The sequence below is a fragment of the Bison bison genome, unplaced genomic scaffold (genome assembly GCF_000754665.1).
Source record: "Bison bison bison isolate TAMUID 2011002044 unplaced genomic scaffold, Bison_UMD1.0 scf7180017864530, whole genome shotgun sequence".
NCBI classification, from domain to species: Eukaryota; Metazoa; Chordata; class Mammalia; order Artiodactyla; family Bovidae; genus Bison; species Bison bison.
The window spans coordinates 13,185,544-13,202,468 of NW_011495080.1; positions in this window are offsets into that span (position 1 = coordinate 13,185,544).

Genomic DNA, 16,925 nt, shown 5'->3' on the forward strand with positions numbered 1-16,925 from the left:
CACACGCTAGTAAAGTCATGCTCAAAATTCTCCAAGCCAGGCTTCAGCAATATGTGAACCGTGAACTTCCTGATGTTCAAGCTGGTTTTAGAAAAGGCAGAGGAACCAGAGATCAAATTGCCAATATCCGCTGGATCATGGAAAAAGCAAGAGAGTTCCAGAAAAACATCTATTTCTGCTTTATTGACTATGCCAAAGCCTTTGACTGTGTGGATCACAATAAACTGTGGAAAATTCTGAAAGAGATGGGAATACCAGAGCACCTGACCTGCCTCTTGAGAAATCTGTATGCAGGTCAGGATGCAACAGTTCGAACTGGACATGGAACAACAGACTGGTTCCAAATAGGAAAAGGAGTTCATCAAGGCTGTATATTGTCACCCTGCTTATTTAACTTATATAAAGAGTACATCATGAGAAACGCTGGACTGGAAGAAACACAAGCTGGAATCAAGATTGCTGGGAGAAATATCAATAACCTCAGATATGTAGATGACACCACCCTTATGGCAGAAAGTGAAGAGGAACACAAAAGCCTCTTGATGAAAGTGAAAGTGGAGAGTGAAAAACTTGGCCTAAAGCTCAACATTCAGAAAATGAAGATCATGGCATCCGGTCCCATCACTTCATGGGAAATAGATGGGGAAACAGTGGAAACAGTGTCAGACTTTATTTTTCTGGGCTCCAAAATCACTGCAGATGGTGACTGCAGCCATGAAATTAAAAGATGCTTACTAGTTATGACCAACCTAGATAGCATATTCAAAAGCAGAGACATTACTTTGCCAACAAAGGTTCATCTAATCAAGGCTATAGTTTTTCCTGTGGTCATGTATGGAGTGAGAGTTGGCCTGTGAAGAAGGCTGAGCGCCGAAGAATTGATGCCTTTGAACTGTGGTGTTGGAGAAGACTCTTGAGAGTCCCTTGGACTGCAAGGAGATCCAACCAGTCCATTCTGAAGGAGATCAGCCCTGGGATTTCTTTGGAAGGAATGATGCTAAAGCTGAAACTCCAGTACTTTGGCCACACATGCGAAGAGCTGACTCATTGGAAAAGACTCTGATGCTAGGAGGGATTGGGGGCAGGAGGAGAAGGGGACGACAGAGGATGAGATGACTGGATGGCATCACTGACTCGATGGACCTGAGTCTGAGTGAACTCCGGGAGTTGGTGATGAACAGGGAGGCCTGGCGTGCTGAGATTCATGGGGTCGCAAAGAGTTGGACATGACTGAGCGACTGAACTGAACTGATGCTAAGTAAATTAAGTCAAAGAGAGAAAGAAAATACTGTATGATATCATATATATCATGATATAGTTTACAACAGTCTAGTGAATATAACAAAAAGAAGCAGACTCAAGCCTATAGAGAACAAGCTAGTGCTTACCAGTGGGGAGAGGGAAAAATTAAGGGACAATACAGGGGTAGGGGAATAAGAAGTACAAACTATTATATATAAAATAAGCTACAATGCAGGGAAGGTGACCAATAGTATATAATAACTATGAATGGAATAACTTATACAAATTGTGAATCACAACATTATACATCTGTAACATATAATACACAGAAGACCTGTACTAGAATAAAAAAGTAAAATAAACAAAAATTTAAAAATAGCCCAATGGCAGTGTATGGATTAGAAACTGCATTCATATGACCCTTTTGTAAATTTAATCCAAGTTTCCCCTGGTGTCATCATCCTAAGGGATATAAAAGAATTTTTATTGATAGCAATTACTCAAATTTGGTGAGCTTATTGTTCTCTGCCTTCCACAGAAGAATTTGTTTAGTCGCTAACTCTTTCCTACCCCATGGACTGTAGCCCACCAGGTTCCTCTATCCATGGGATTTCCCAGGCAAGAATACTAGTGTGGGTTGCCATTTCCTTCTCCAGGGGATCTTCCTGACCCTGTGATCAAACCTACATCTCTTACATTGGCAGGTGGATTTTTTTTTACCACTGAATCACCCAGAAGTCCTTGCAGAACAATAGTCTGTTGCAATATTCCCCTTCATCATGGTATTTTTTTTTAGTTTCCAGGGATATATTGCCTATGTTCACAGACAATGACCATGCCTACTTCAGTTGAGAAACCACTTGAAGGAATGCATCATCACTGTCAAAGGCTGTGTCTCCCAGTGCATTCTAAATCAGCAGTTGAAGGATAAGAAATAGAACCACATTCTAGCCATAATTTATTGTGTCAGAGCAGCAATGTTGTGCACCAAAATGTAGAAAATGTCCCTCTCCCAAATCTCGTCTTCTGTTATAAAAAGTTCCTTCAGCTGCCCCCACCAAAGCATTTATTCCCAAGAGGCTCTCATTTAATAGATCAGGAAAGAGACATAGTGCCCTCCACAGAATTTGTTTCTAGTGCCCAGGCATAACTCAATGAACCTATAAACCTGGTCATTCAGGGCCATACAAATTAGATGAGACATAGTGAAAAGCTCTTATAAAACGTGGTCCACTGGAAGAGAAAACAGCAACCAACTTCAGTATTGTTACCTACAGAACCCCAAAGACAGTATGAAAAGTCAAAAAGATATGATACCAGAAGATGAGACCCCCAGGTCAAAAGGTGTCCAATATGGTACTGGAGAAGAGTTGAGGGCAATTACTAAAAGCTCCAGAAAGAATGAAGTGGATGGGCCAAAGGGGAAATGACACTAGGTTGTGGATATGTCTGTTGGTGAAAATAAAGTAATATGCTATAAAGAACAATATTGCATAGGAACCTGGGATGTTAGGTCCTTGAATCAAGGTAAATGATATGGTCAAGCATGAGATGGCAGGACTGAATATAGACGTCTTAGTAATCAGTGAATTATAATAGATAGGAATGGGTAAATTTAATTCAAATGACCATCATATTTATTATTGTGGGCAAGAATCCTTTAGAAGAAATGGAGTAGCCTTCATAGTCAACAAAAGAGTCTGAAATACAGCACTCAGGTGCAATCCCCAAAATGACAGAATTATCTTGGTTAGTTTCCAACACAAATTATTCAACATCACAATAATCTAAGTTTATGCCCCAACCACTAATGCCAAAGATGTTGCAGTTGACCAGCTCTATGAAGATTTACAACACCTTCTAGAACTAACACCAAAAAAGAATGTCCTTTTCATCTTTTGGGGACTGGAATAGAAAAGTATGAAGTCAAGAGATACCTGGAATAACAGGCAGGTTTGGCCTTGGAGTACAAAATTAAGCATGGCAAAAGCTAAAGAGTTGTGTCAAGAGAACATACTGGTCATAGCAAACACCCTCTTCCAACAACACAAGAGATGACTCTACATATAGACATCACCAGATGGTTAATACTAATATCAGATTGATTATGTTCTTTGTAGCCAAAGATAGAGAAACTCTATACAGTCAGTAAAAACAAGACCTAAAGCTGAAGGTCACCCAGATCATGAACTCTTATTGCATAATTCAGGCTTAAATTGAAGAAAATAGGAAAAATTTCTAGGCCATCAGGTATGACCTAAATAAAGCCCCTTATGATTATACAGCAGAGGTGATGAAGAGATTCAAGGGATTAGATCTGGTAGACAGAGTGCCTGAAGAACTAGGGATGGATATTTATAACACTGTACAGGAGGCAGTGACCAAAACCATCCCAAAGGAAAAAAAAATGCAAGAAGGTGAATTGGTTGTCTGAGGAGGCTTTATAAATAGCTAAGAAAAGAAGAAAAGTGAAAGACAAGTGAGAAAGGGAAAGATATATCCAACTGAATGCAAAGTTTCAGAGAACAGCAAGTAGAGATAAGAAGGCCTCCTTAAATGAATAATGCAAGGAAAATAGAAGAAAACAATAGAATGGGAAAGATTAGAAATCTCTTCAGGGAAACGGGAAATATCAAGGGAACATTTCATGCAAGGATGGGCAGGATAAATTACTGAAATGGTAAGGACCTAGCAGAAGCAGAAGAAATGAAGAAGAAGTGGCAAGAAAACACAGAAGAACTATACAAAAAAGGTCTTAAACACTTGGATAACCACAATAATGTGGTCACTCACCTAGAGTCAGACATCCTGGAGTGTGAAGTCAAGTGGGCCTTAGGAAGCATTACTACAAGCAAAGCTAGCAGAGGTGATGGAATTCCTGCTGAGCTATTTAAAATCCTAAAAGATGATTACTGTTAAAGTGCTGCACTCAATATGTCAGCAGATTTGGAAAATTCAGCAGTGGCCACGGCACTTGGAAAAGGTTAATTTTCATTCCAATCCCAAAGAAGAGCAATGCCAAAGAATGTTCAAACTACTGTACAATTTTGTTCATGTCACATGCTAGCAAAGTGAAAGTGAAAGTCTGTCACGTCTGACTCTTTGTGACCCCATGGACTATACAGTCCATGGAATTCTCCAGGCCAGAATACTGGAGTGGGTAGCCTTTTCTTTCTCCAGGGGATCTTCCCAACCCAGGGATCAAACCCAGGTCCCCTGAATTGCAGGTGGATTCTTTACCAACTGAGGACCAGGGAAGTCCAAGAATACTGGAGTGGGTAGCCTATCCTTTCTCCAGTGGATCTTCCCAACCTAGGAATCGAACCAGGGTTTCCTGCATTGCAGGTGGATTCTTTACCAGCTGAGCTACCAGGGAAATCTAGCAGGTAATGCTTAAAATCCTTCAAGTTAGGCTTCAGCAATATGTGAACAGAGAAATTCCAGTTGTACAAGCTGGGTTTCAAAGAGGCGGAGGAACCACAGTTCAAATTGCTAAAATTTGTTGTATCATAAAGAAAGCAAGGAAGTTCCAGAAAAAAAAAAAAAAAAAATCTGCTTCATTGACTACATCAAAGTCTTTGACTGGGTAGATCCCAACAAACTATGGAATATTCTCAAAGAGATGGGAGTACCAGAACACTTTGTGTGTCTCCTGAGAAATCTGTATGAGGGTTAAGAAGCAACAGTTAGAACCAGATATGGAACAACTTACTGGTTCAAAATTCAGAAAGGAGTACGACAAGCCTGTATATTGTCACCCTGTTTATTTAACTTCTACACAGAGCATAGCATAGGAAATGCCAGGCTGAATGAATCATAAGCTAGAATCAAGATTGGCAGGAGAAATATCAACAAACTCAGATATGCAAAGATGATACCAGCCTAATGGCAGAAAGTAAAGAGGAACTAAAGAGCCTCTTGATGAAGGTGAAGGAGGAGAGTGAAAAACCCGGCCTGAAACTCAACATTCAAAAAACTAAGATCATTGCATCTGGTCCCATCAATTCACGGCAAATTGAAGGGGAAAAAGTGGAAACAGTGTCAGATTTTATTTTCCAGGGCTCCAAAATCAGTGCAGATGGTGACTGCAGCCATGGAATTAAAAGACACTTGTTCCTTGGTAGAAAAGCCAAGAGAAACCTAGACAGAATGTTAAAAAGCAGAGACATCACTTTACAAATGTTCATGTATTCAAAGCTATGGTTTTTCCAGTAGTCTTGTTTGGATGTGAGATTTAGACCATAAAGAAAGCTGAGCACCAAAGAATTGATGCTTCTGAACTGCGGTGCTGGAGGAGACTTGAGAGTCCCTTGGACTGCAAGGAGATCAAACCATTCAATTCTAAAGGAAATCGGTCCTGAATAATCATTGAAGGACTGATGCTGAAGCTGAAGCTCCAGTATTTTGGCCACTTGATGAAGAGCAAGTGAAGAATAAACTCATTGGAAAAGACCCTGATGCTGGGAAAGTTTGAAGGCAAAAATAGAAGGGGGCAGCAGAGGATGAGATGGTTAGACAGCAACACTGACTCAATGGACATGAATTTGAGCAAACTCCAGGAGATAGTGAAGGACATAGGAGCCAGGCGTGCTACAGTCCATGACATTGCAAAGATTCAGATACAACTTATCTGACTAAACAATAACAACTACAGGAAGGAACATGGTGCCCTCCACAGCATTTGTTTCTAGTGAGCAAGTTTCCATGCACTAACTTCCTCAGACTTTCCATAGCCCCAAACAATGCCCTCATGACAATCAACTCATGAAAAGCAGACTCCTTTTAGGCCTGTCCTACCAGTTTTCAAGAAATGCTTCAGTTCAGTTCAGTTCAGTCGCTCAGTCGTGTCTGACTCTTTGCCACCCCATAAATCGCAGCACGCCAGGCCTCCCTGTCCATCACCAACTCCCGGAGTTCATTCAGACTCACATCCATCGAGTCAGTGATGCCATCTCATTCTCTGTCATCCCCTTCTCCTTCTGCCCCCGATCCCTCCTAGCATCAGAGTCTTTTCCAATCAGTCAACTCTTCCAATGGGGTGGCCAAAGTACTGGAGTTTCAGCTTCAGCATCATTCCTTCCAAAGAAATCCCAGGGCTGATCTCCTTCAGAATGGACTGGTTGGATCTCTTTGCATTCCAAGGGACTCTGAAGAGTCTTCTCCAACACCACAGTTCAAAAGCATCAATTCTTTGGTGCTCAGCTTTCTTCACAGTCCAACTCTCATACAAGAAATGCTTAGTCATGCCTAAATCCTGGCAGTGGACTCAGTCCACTTTGAAGTTGAGATTCCCATCACATAAGAATTTACATGCGAGTTAAGGTAATTTAAATGCAGAGGTCTATAGAAATATACCTTTATTTTATATAGTAGATGTTTTCCTGAAACTTTTATATCAATTCAAAATTTGTAAATTAATTCCTATTTAAAATTGAATATAGAATAGTAAGTATTGGATTGACCAAAAAATTCATTCTGGTTTTTCTATAACATCTTACTGATAAATGCAAATGAATTTTTTGGCCATCTCAATATTTGGTTTCTCTGGGAAAGCCTCTTGTAATCCAATTCTTCTAATTTTCTAGATGGAAAAAGTGGCCCAACCAGTTTAAGCCTCCATTTGAGATAAACGTAGTCTGCCCCATTTTTCCTAATTGCTGTCAGTCTTCTACTTCTGGCTCAGTGAGCATTTCATTATAACAGTTGCCTAGAAAGTTTGCTATTTTAAGGATTCATATGGAAAATGATAACAAAAAAGTGTGTGTGTTTGTGGGGGCACTCTTTCTGTGTATTAGTTAATGGGAGTGGGGAAGAAATCCAGAGATTGAAATGAAGAAATCTAAATCTAAGTCCCTGTTGAATCTGGCTGCACCTAGCATTGTATACATGACACAAAGCGAAGTAGCTCTTTTCCTACATTTATTTTTTTTTTTCTTATTCCAGATACGGTCAAAAGCTAACAAAGTCATTGGTTATTTTCTATGTACAATCCTAGTATGGAGTATGGGACAGGGACTCTACTGGCATATTTTAAGACTTGGAGGGTTGTTTTTTTTTTAATATTTGAGATAGTTTATGAATTGTTCTGTTGTTCAATCTTTCATTCATTCAACAAGTATTTTTTTAACACCTGTAATGTAACAACTACTAAGCTAGGTTCCAGGTAAAAAGAGTGGAAAAGACATTTCCCTTGTTTCTTATAAAGACAAGAAGAGACGTAAAAACAAGATAAGGGTATAAAGAACAGGACAAGAAGAGAAGAAATTTCAATATGGTCTATGGTAAATATACCCATAGAAGAGATATCTAACCCACAGAAAGCTGCACTGGTGTCAATTCCACCTCCTTCCCCTACCCAAAAACCTGCAGGATGCTGTAAAGAAGAAGTGTTTATTTGGGGTCTTAAGGCAATTCAGAGACACAGATTCAGGTAACCCTAAAAGAGTATTTTCAAGGAAGGCAAAGAATCAGGGGCTTATAAAAGACAAAAAAGCCATAGGTTGTTAAAAGCTGTCTGGTGAGAATTCTGATTGACTCTAACTTGAGTCAGAAAATATTTCTCCTTATGGAATTACAAGTTATTTTAAGGTAGGGTTCTGATGAGTAGATAACCCGTCTTGAGTTATTTTAGGGTAAGGGTTTGATAAGTGTCTTGAATTTCTGGCTGGTGTTCTGGATGATTTCATCAGGTCAAAAGTCAGATTCCATCCAAACTGAGATGTGCATTTAAGCCACACTTCCTTAAAGTTGTCTTGGCTCCATTGTAGAGAGCTCTTTTAGCAATATCAACTCCATTTTTATCCTCCTTTCACACTGGAAGTAGTGATATCAAAGTTAAGACATTAAGTATGAATTGGAATTATCTGGGAAAATGGTGGTGAAGGAGGTGACAAGATCAAGACTATGGAGGTGAAGAGTCAGAATGGAAAGCTCTTTAGATGACCCAGAGGTGAGACAGTACATGTTCTAGTTCCTGAAGCGTTTCAGGGAGGAAGTATCAAGAGATAAGGCAGGTGAGACATACTTGAATTGGATCAGTAAAACCCTTGAAGAACGTTCATGATATCAACTTCATTGTAGGGACCAGGAGATATAGAAGGGCTTATGAGTAGCTGATTTGCTTTTCAGGAAGATCCTATGACGACAGAGTTGAATAGGAAGCAAAGAAAGAGAGATTCATCAGTTGTAGTTTATCCTGATGACAAAACACAGACTTATGTGAAAGTGAAAGTGAAGTCGCTCGGTCATGTCCGACTCTTTGCGACCCCATGGACTGTAGCCCACCACACTTCTCCGTCCATGGGATTTTCCAGGCAAGAGTACTGGAATGGGTTGCCATGTAGACATAGACAAAACACAGATTTATGACTGCAGTAATAGAGACAGGTAGGCATAGCCAAGGACAGAGTTAGTAAGAAAGAGGCAGAATTGACAGGATTTGCTCACTAATTGAAGGGCAGGGCAGAGGAGCATACCTCACAGGTAAGCAAAGCATAGAAGCAAGACTCCAGCTTGTGAGGCAAAGTTCATTCACCCTTGATTCTCCACTGCCTAGCCAGCTGTCATGCAGAACATAGTGTGAAGCAAATATATGATGAATGGATGGATAAACATGGATTCACTGATTGACTATATACATTTATTAGTTAAAAAAAGCAGAGAACTTGAGGGGAAAGATTAAAACAAAGAATGAACATTGATAAAGAAAAAGACAGCTCAATTTGAACAACTCAAAATTTCCCATTTAGGTTGAGACTTCTGTGATATCTTATGAGATCTGAATCATAAGCTTAAGGGATTTAAGCAAAGCAAATAGTAAAGATTTGACTCAAACAATGCACTGGTTGATGTAAAGAAAACACACACACACATACTAAAGTAAAACTGGGAAAGAAAGCTAATCCTATGTGAGAAATGCAGGCTAGGTGAAAACATTCTATGTGATGAACATATAAATACACTGTAGTTATCCTTTTCTAAACCAGTGTAAAACTGAACTAGTACAATTTAACATAAAATTTAAAAACCAATACGGTAGTGATCAATTTATATGTATCTTGACTTTACATAGAAAAGAGGGAAAGAAACTAAAAAGTACAACAAAATAAATTTTATGTTATTTCTTATATACTATTCCTAATTATAATTATTAAATAACTAAAATAGCAAATGTCTAATTTTTTAAAAAAATGTAAAACTAGGCTCAAACCTGATGAACTACAGCTTGTGCAATTCTGTCCCATACAAGGGCACAAACAGAAACTCATACAAGAAGAGCATGTACCAAAACTACTGAATTGACTGTCAAATCTGAACAAGGAAACAATAAATCTGAGCAAGAATCAAGAAAAAGATTAAAGATTGACAGTAGCCTCCCTAGATAAGAATAGATTTAAACCATTATAAAAATATTCTACTAAGGGAATAGACGTTCCAGTGACACAGGAAAAAGAAAATCAAATCAAGACAACCAATAAATCTTAGGAGACATCATATTGTGTCATCAATAGCTGATGCTATGAATCTTTTTTCATGGGTGTGGTACAGCCTGCTACCAAATCTACTATTCTAACTGGAACATTGGTTATTAGCTTCCACTGCCCATCAGTGCAAAGATAGCTCTCTGGGCTCTTTCACTTTTGACTTGAGGCAGAAAGTGCCTAAGTAGGCACTTTCATCAAGTAAAGTTTAGTTATTACCTGAGTTTTCTCTTTCTATGACAATTTTCTATTATTCTGTTTCAAAGATACCCCACTTACCACTGGTTTACTTAACTATTCCATAAGTCACGATTTCTATACCACTTAGTTGAATTAATGGGACCTCTGTGCTATCCAGAATTCTCAGTTTCAATTCTAATTTCTTGCCTATTTGATCATTCCCACCACTCAGATGAGGGGCCACCTATTTTTTTAAATTGCAGCCTTTGGGTTTGAATTTTTGTACCAGAAACATCATTTTAATGGTTAGAAACACTGTTATTTATGCAGCAGCCCCTCAGACAACAATTGCATCTAGATGCCAGAGTATTAAGTGTCCAATGATGCTCTTTCCACCCACTATAAAATTTGGTGCCCACTTCATTTGAACTGTGACTGGACATGCAGTTACCCATGGATTCTATCCACTAACCACTCACTTCCAGTCTTGGTGACTTCTCTTCAAATCCAAGTAATTGAATCATGTACAAACTACCCATAACAAAAATGCCAAAATATTATAACTAAAAGGTTCTAAGTTTCAACCAATATACTAGCAGGAAGGTATAATGCTATAGTATAGCTCAACTATAAGAACACATACGGAGGAAAAATACAGAATTACAAACGTATGTGGATGATGGGCTGAAAACAAGAAAAATTTGGATGGACTGAAATAAAAAACAATTTCACATGTAAGTAATGGCCATAGAACTATGTGTGACAGCAGCAACTGACAGATTCCTCTGACATGCAGTAGAGTTGGTTTCTGTAATTTGGAGTACAAATAATTATGAATCCATAAGGTAAATATACAGAAGCACAAGTAATAAATTCAATAAATTTTGTCAGTGACTTCCCTAGTAGCTCAGCTGGTAAAGAATCTGCCTGCAATTCAGGAGACCCTGGTTTGATTCCTGGGTTGGAAAGATCTGCTGGAGAAGGGATAGGCTACCCACTCCAATATTCTTGGAGTTCTCTGGTGGATCAGCTGGTAAAGAATCTGCCTGCAATGTGGGAGATCTGGGTTCAATCCCTAGGTTGGGAAGATCCTGTGGAGAAGGGAACGGCTACCCACTCCAGTATTCTGGCCTGGAGAATTCCATGGAATGTATAGTCCATGGGGTTGCAAAGAGTCAGACACAGCTGAGCTACTTTCACTTTCATACAACAAAGGGTAGTCTTAATGTAGATGTAATAAGGAAGGAAATGTTGGTCATGGAGTGGTTATAATACCATCAATAGCATTTTACCATTAATCACAAACCATCAATCATGAGGCTCATTTCTAACTATAAGTGTCATTATATTTGTATATCAATATCTACATATAGTGCAGTGGTTCTCAACTGGGGCAACTTTTCCTCCCCAGTTGAGGAGAGGGAGAATTTGGCAATATCTGGGAACATTTTGGGTCCATTAAAATGAAGGATGCTACTGGCATCTAGTGGGTAGAGCCCAGTTCAGTTCAGTCACTTAGTCATGTCTCACTCTTTGCAACCCCATGAATTGCAGCACACCAGGCCTCCCTGTCCATCACCAACTCCCGGAGTCTACCCAAACCCATGTCCATTGAGCCGGTGATGCCATCCAGCCATCTCATCCTCTGTCATCCCCTTCTCCTCCTGCCCCTAACCCTTCCCAGCATTAGGGTCTTTTCCAATGTATCAACTGTTCGCATCAGGTGGCCAAAGTATTGGAGCTTCAACTTCAACATTAGTCCTTCCAATGAACACACAAGACTGATCTCCTTTAGGATGGACTGGTTGGATCTTCTTGCAGTTCAAGGGACTTTCAAGAGCCCTCTCCAACACCACAGTTCAAAAGCATCAATTCTTCGGTGCTCAGCTTTCTTTATAGTCCAACTCTCACATCCATACATGACTACTGGAAAAACCATAGCCTTGACTAGACGGACCTTTGTTGGCAAAGTAATGTCTCTGCTTTTCAATATGCTATCTAGGTTTGTCAAAACTTTCCTCCAAGGAGTAAGCGTCTTTTAATTTCATGGCTTCAATCACCATTCACAGTGATTTTGGAGTGCCCAAAAATAACGTCTGACACTGTTTCCACTGTTTCCCCATCTATTTCCCATGAAGTGATGGGACCAGATGCCATGATCTTAGTTTTCTGAATGTTGAGCTTTAAGCCAACTTTTTCACTTTCCTCTTTCACTTTCATCAAGAGGCTTTTTAGTTCCTCTTCACTTTCTGCCATAAGCACGGTGTCGTCTGCACATCTGAGGTTATTGATGTTGGTAGAGCCCAGAGATGTTACTAAATATCCTATACTGTACAGACATTGTTAAACATGCCTGCATTTATTTAAACAGCTGTCCTTGGAGGTGGGAAAGTGACAAACTGGGAGACTGGGACTAGCGTATACACACTACTATATATAAAATAGATAATAGGGACCTACTGTATAGCACAGGGAACTCTGTTCAATACTCTGTAATGGCCTATATGGGAAAAGAATCTAAAAAGGAATGTGTGTGTAAATATATATATATTTATATAATATATGTATAGCTGATTGCTATATAGCAGAAACTAAACAAAACTGTAAATCAAGTATATGCCAACAAAAAAAAATTTTTAATAAAACTAAAGATATTTAAAAAACAAAACAAAAAATGAAGGATCTGTCCTTGATTCTGATATTATGATCAATCTGTTAGTTTAAAATACCCTCCAAAGCAAAGAATTTTCTAGTTCAAAATATCCATAGTGTTGAGGCACAGTAGCCCTAATATACAGTTGTTGAAATCACCCTGATGACCAAATTACCTCCAGGCACCACCTCCTGATAGAATCACATTGCAGGGGTTAAGATTCCAATATATAGAGAGATTCTTTAAGAGAATTTCTTTTGGAATTTTTATCTCCTTTCTCCTTATCTTTCAAAAATTCCAATGAGAAAATGTACCAATACTTCTGGAGAGCTTATTCTCTGTAACTAAATTCCAAAAGAAATTTCTCTTAAATTTAAGATTACAATACATAAGAGGAAAGGAGATAAAAACATTTAGTTTATTACAGCTGGTAACCATACCCCTCTTTCTCTTTAGAAACTATCTACCCTAGGATTCTTATATATGGTGTGGACAGAACTGACCCATCTGCCCCAGGCATGTGATGCAAATTTACTAGTCAGAACACTGTAAAACTCCATGCCACAGTGATTAGTTAAGTAACATGATGCTTTTCAGGGTGATGAGAACTAGATGTAAGACTTTTGCTTTAGTTGCAGGGAAAGAGGAGTTTGCTTGTGTGTTTTCCCCTGGAATTATTGCTAAACTGGTAGATGATAAGCCCAGGAGCTGCAAGGAGTTAGCACATTGAGGGAGACTGCCAAGGATCATAGCTACATCGAACAAAGCTGAAAGGTAGAGAATAAAGGACTGAGACCTACTGACATCAATGAATGATAGATCCAGCTAAGCCTTTAGAGATCTATCTCAAATTTGTCAGTTAATAGACCCAGTTCTCCCTCTCCCTCTTCTTTTCTTTACATAAGCTAGTTGCACTTAGCTTCTGACACCTGCAGGAAAGAGTCCCTTTTAGTAAAGACATTTTGAGGCAACAAAAGGCATACACAATAGAATTATTTAAAAGAAAATCAGAACCGGATATAGGAGGGCAAAATAAGCCAATCCGAAGTTAATACAAGCCAGTATTTTCCAATGTCTGATATATGTACTACTGATAATATGTGAGAAGACTTTAAACATTATACAAGTCATTTATTCTGACACCTTAACAATATTTTGAAGTAGATTAAAAATATAGTGAGCATGCCAAATCCAAGTATCCTATTAAAATACATTTCTAAAAGTAAAAACCTGGCTTGATTAAAATTAGAATATTCTTCTGGAGATATGAGAATATGGCAAACATCATAAAGGTGTTATGCGAATATCTGAAATTTTGAAAGCATTGACAGAGTTGACATGACAGCATTAAATTTTGCTCTGAGTATCTGAGCAGACTGAGGTAGGGCAAGTGGGGTTTGCGGGGGTGGGATGTAGAAAGAAACACATAAGAGAAAATGTACCAATGCTTCTGGAGAGCTGATTCTCTGTAAAATCCAAAAGAAATTTCTCACTTAGCAATCTTACAGAGAGGCTATTAACTTATATAACTTAAGTAAAATATTCTGGACAATAGTCTTATCATCAACATAAAAGTAAATCCATAATACTTTTTCTTATAACAATCTTCCATTAAAATCAAGAGTTTTTACACTACAACTTAGTGCATTTGGTTCTATAGGAGGCTTAAGTTAATGCAGCATAACCATGCAGCCTCCCAGGAATCTAATTTAATGGAAAAATAAAAAACAGGTTACTTAAGGGTTTCAATTGAGAGCATTTCCTTTGAAAACTTTTCAAAATACCACATTTCTCACTGGGTATTGAGAGTAACTGAATAGCAAAAAATAATGGTTTAATGCTTTCTTAAGTGGTTTTGAAGGACTGGTGTTGTTCTACATTTCTAACTGAGGACAGACTCTGAGGCTTTCAAAATCAAGAGAACAAAAGACAACTATTATTGATGACAAAAAAGAAAAGGCTTTTTTGTAATTTAAAGACTTTTGTATCAACTACAATTAGGAACCTTCTTATAATAGGTAAGATATCAACATAATAGAAATTCATTTTTAGCAGGTCTTTTCAGTTAGGAACTATAGGAATACAAACTGGAGAGTGGGAAACCTAACAATTTATTGAAGAAAGAAAAATAAGGAGCAATTATAATGGAATGGGTAGTCATTCCCTTCTCCAGGGGATCTTCCTGATGTAAGGATTAAACCTGGACTCCAGCATTGCAGGCAGATTCTTTAACATCTGCGCCACCAGGGAAGCCCAATGGAACAACAGCAATAGGCAAATGAGAGAAACATCAGGAATTGGTCTTGGAAAGCATACTTTGGGAAACAAATGAAAACAGGAAGAGCTAAGTGTTAAAAAATAAAACCTGATCTAACAGAAGAGTGATAGAACATATCCAAAGAATAAAGCTCTTTGAGACATTGCTTTGAACTTGGGACAATGCTTTGCTATACTTAGAAAGCAGGAAGAGTACACTGTTTTCTATTTTACGTATGAAACAATTTTAATCATAGCCTTGGTTTAAACAAACATGAAAAGCATTAGTTGCTCAGTCATGTCCGACTCTTTGCAACACCAAGGACTGTAGCCTGCTAGGTTCCTCTATTGATGGAATTCTCCAGTCAAGAATACTGGAGTGGGTAGCCATTCCCTCTCCAGGGAATCTTCCTAACCTAGGGATCAAACCCAGATCTCTAGCACTGAAGACAGATTCTTTACTGTCTGAGACACCAGAAGATAAGACAAAGACCTGAACTGTTTTTGTAGTGAATTAGTTGAAGAAATGCAGACTCTAGAAAGATGCACTACAAAAGCACTTATTCCATTAAACCTTCATTTCTGATAATTTAAAGATTTGTTACTTTTCTTTTACTTGCATACATATTTGCAAGAAAAACTACCTTATTAGCACATATTGCTTCTTAGAAATTTATGGAAATTAAGAAGGGAATTAAAGGTAAAATATTAAATATTAGAGTAAAAGATCTTAAGTCTCCTTCTTACCATATTTCCCATAGAATTAACAGATAACCAATACTGTCTTTAGAGCAGTGATTTTTCCACTAATGATTACACTTTAAACACTTAACTTGCAAAAATCCATAACATATTGTAACCCAAACAATTGTATACTGTCAATCTCTCTCTTCACTTATACTGACATGACATCCCTCTTTTCTACTCCTGCCTAACTTGCTTAGAAAACAAGGTTATTCCATACAGGCAATATCACCACTTGATTATCACTTTTCTTCACTCTCAATGTGATAATTCATTATCTCTACTTACTACTTGTAGTTTTGTTAATTCAAAAGAAAGAAAAGAAAAGAACTTCCAGAAAGATGTTCATTTTTTTATGAGAAATTGACAAGCTTTTTGATTAGTATATACTTTGAATAGTGAATAAAATGCTCAAAATAATAAGCTTCTAAACCCTTACTATTGCATTTTTACAGCAGAAATATATTCAGACAGATTACTTAAATATAAAGATAATTCCTGGGCAATCCAGCACTACTCTTGAATGTATTTTATCATTCAGAGTCATTACTACATTCAAAATGAATTTTTGGTTTCTTCGTTTATGAGATGTTATATGTATCAAGAGTGTCAGAGAAAAGTAAATAAGATTAGAGAGGAAGTTGGTACATGGCAGAAAATTTTCCAATGAAAATAGGAGAATTTTGAAGGAACTTAGCTGGCTGCAGAGGGTAGTTACAGCATTTACATTCTGATGAGTGAGAACAGAAGTTTCAGCCATGATTCAAAAATTTTGCATTGGGAGAGCCAAGATTATTTAGAAGAAAAGGAGATTGAGACCTACAAAGATCTGAAGTAGTTTCTTAGAACTCTGAACAGTCCTCCTTTAGTTTTTTCCCTCTCTTCCTTTCCTTCCTCCCTTCCTTTTTGTTTCTTCAATTCTTAGTCAACAGATACTTATCGAGAATCTGTACTAGGCAGCAGGGGATCAGGTAACTGAAAAATACAAATATACGGGATTGAATGCATATAAAAATAACAAGGTCCATCACCTTAGAGTCAAGTGAGGAAACATAAATATAAATAAGTTTGATTTGTTTTAAGCTGCAGTGGAATTACATGCAAAATTCCATGTGGGCACAGAGGAGAAAGGAGCATTTTACCTGGGAAATTCAGAAAAGGCTTCACAAAAGTGGTAAATACTTAAACTGATTGTTGAAGTACAAACTTGCCACAGAGACAACCTCAAGGAAACAGAAGAGAAGACATTCCAATTAGAGGGAATAAGGTGTGAAAAATGTGGCCTGTTGAGGCAACTCCACGACTGATGGAGTGTAAAGACTGAGGGGTTGGGTGCAGGGGGAGGAGTTACCAGAGAAAGAGGTTGAATA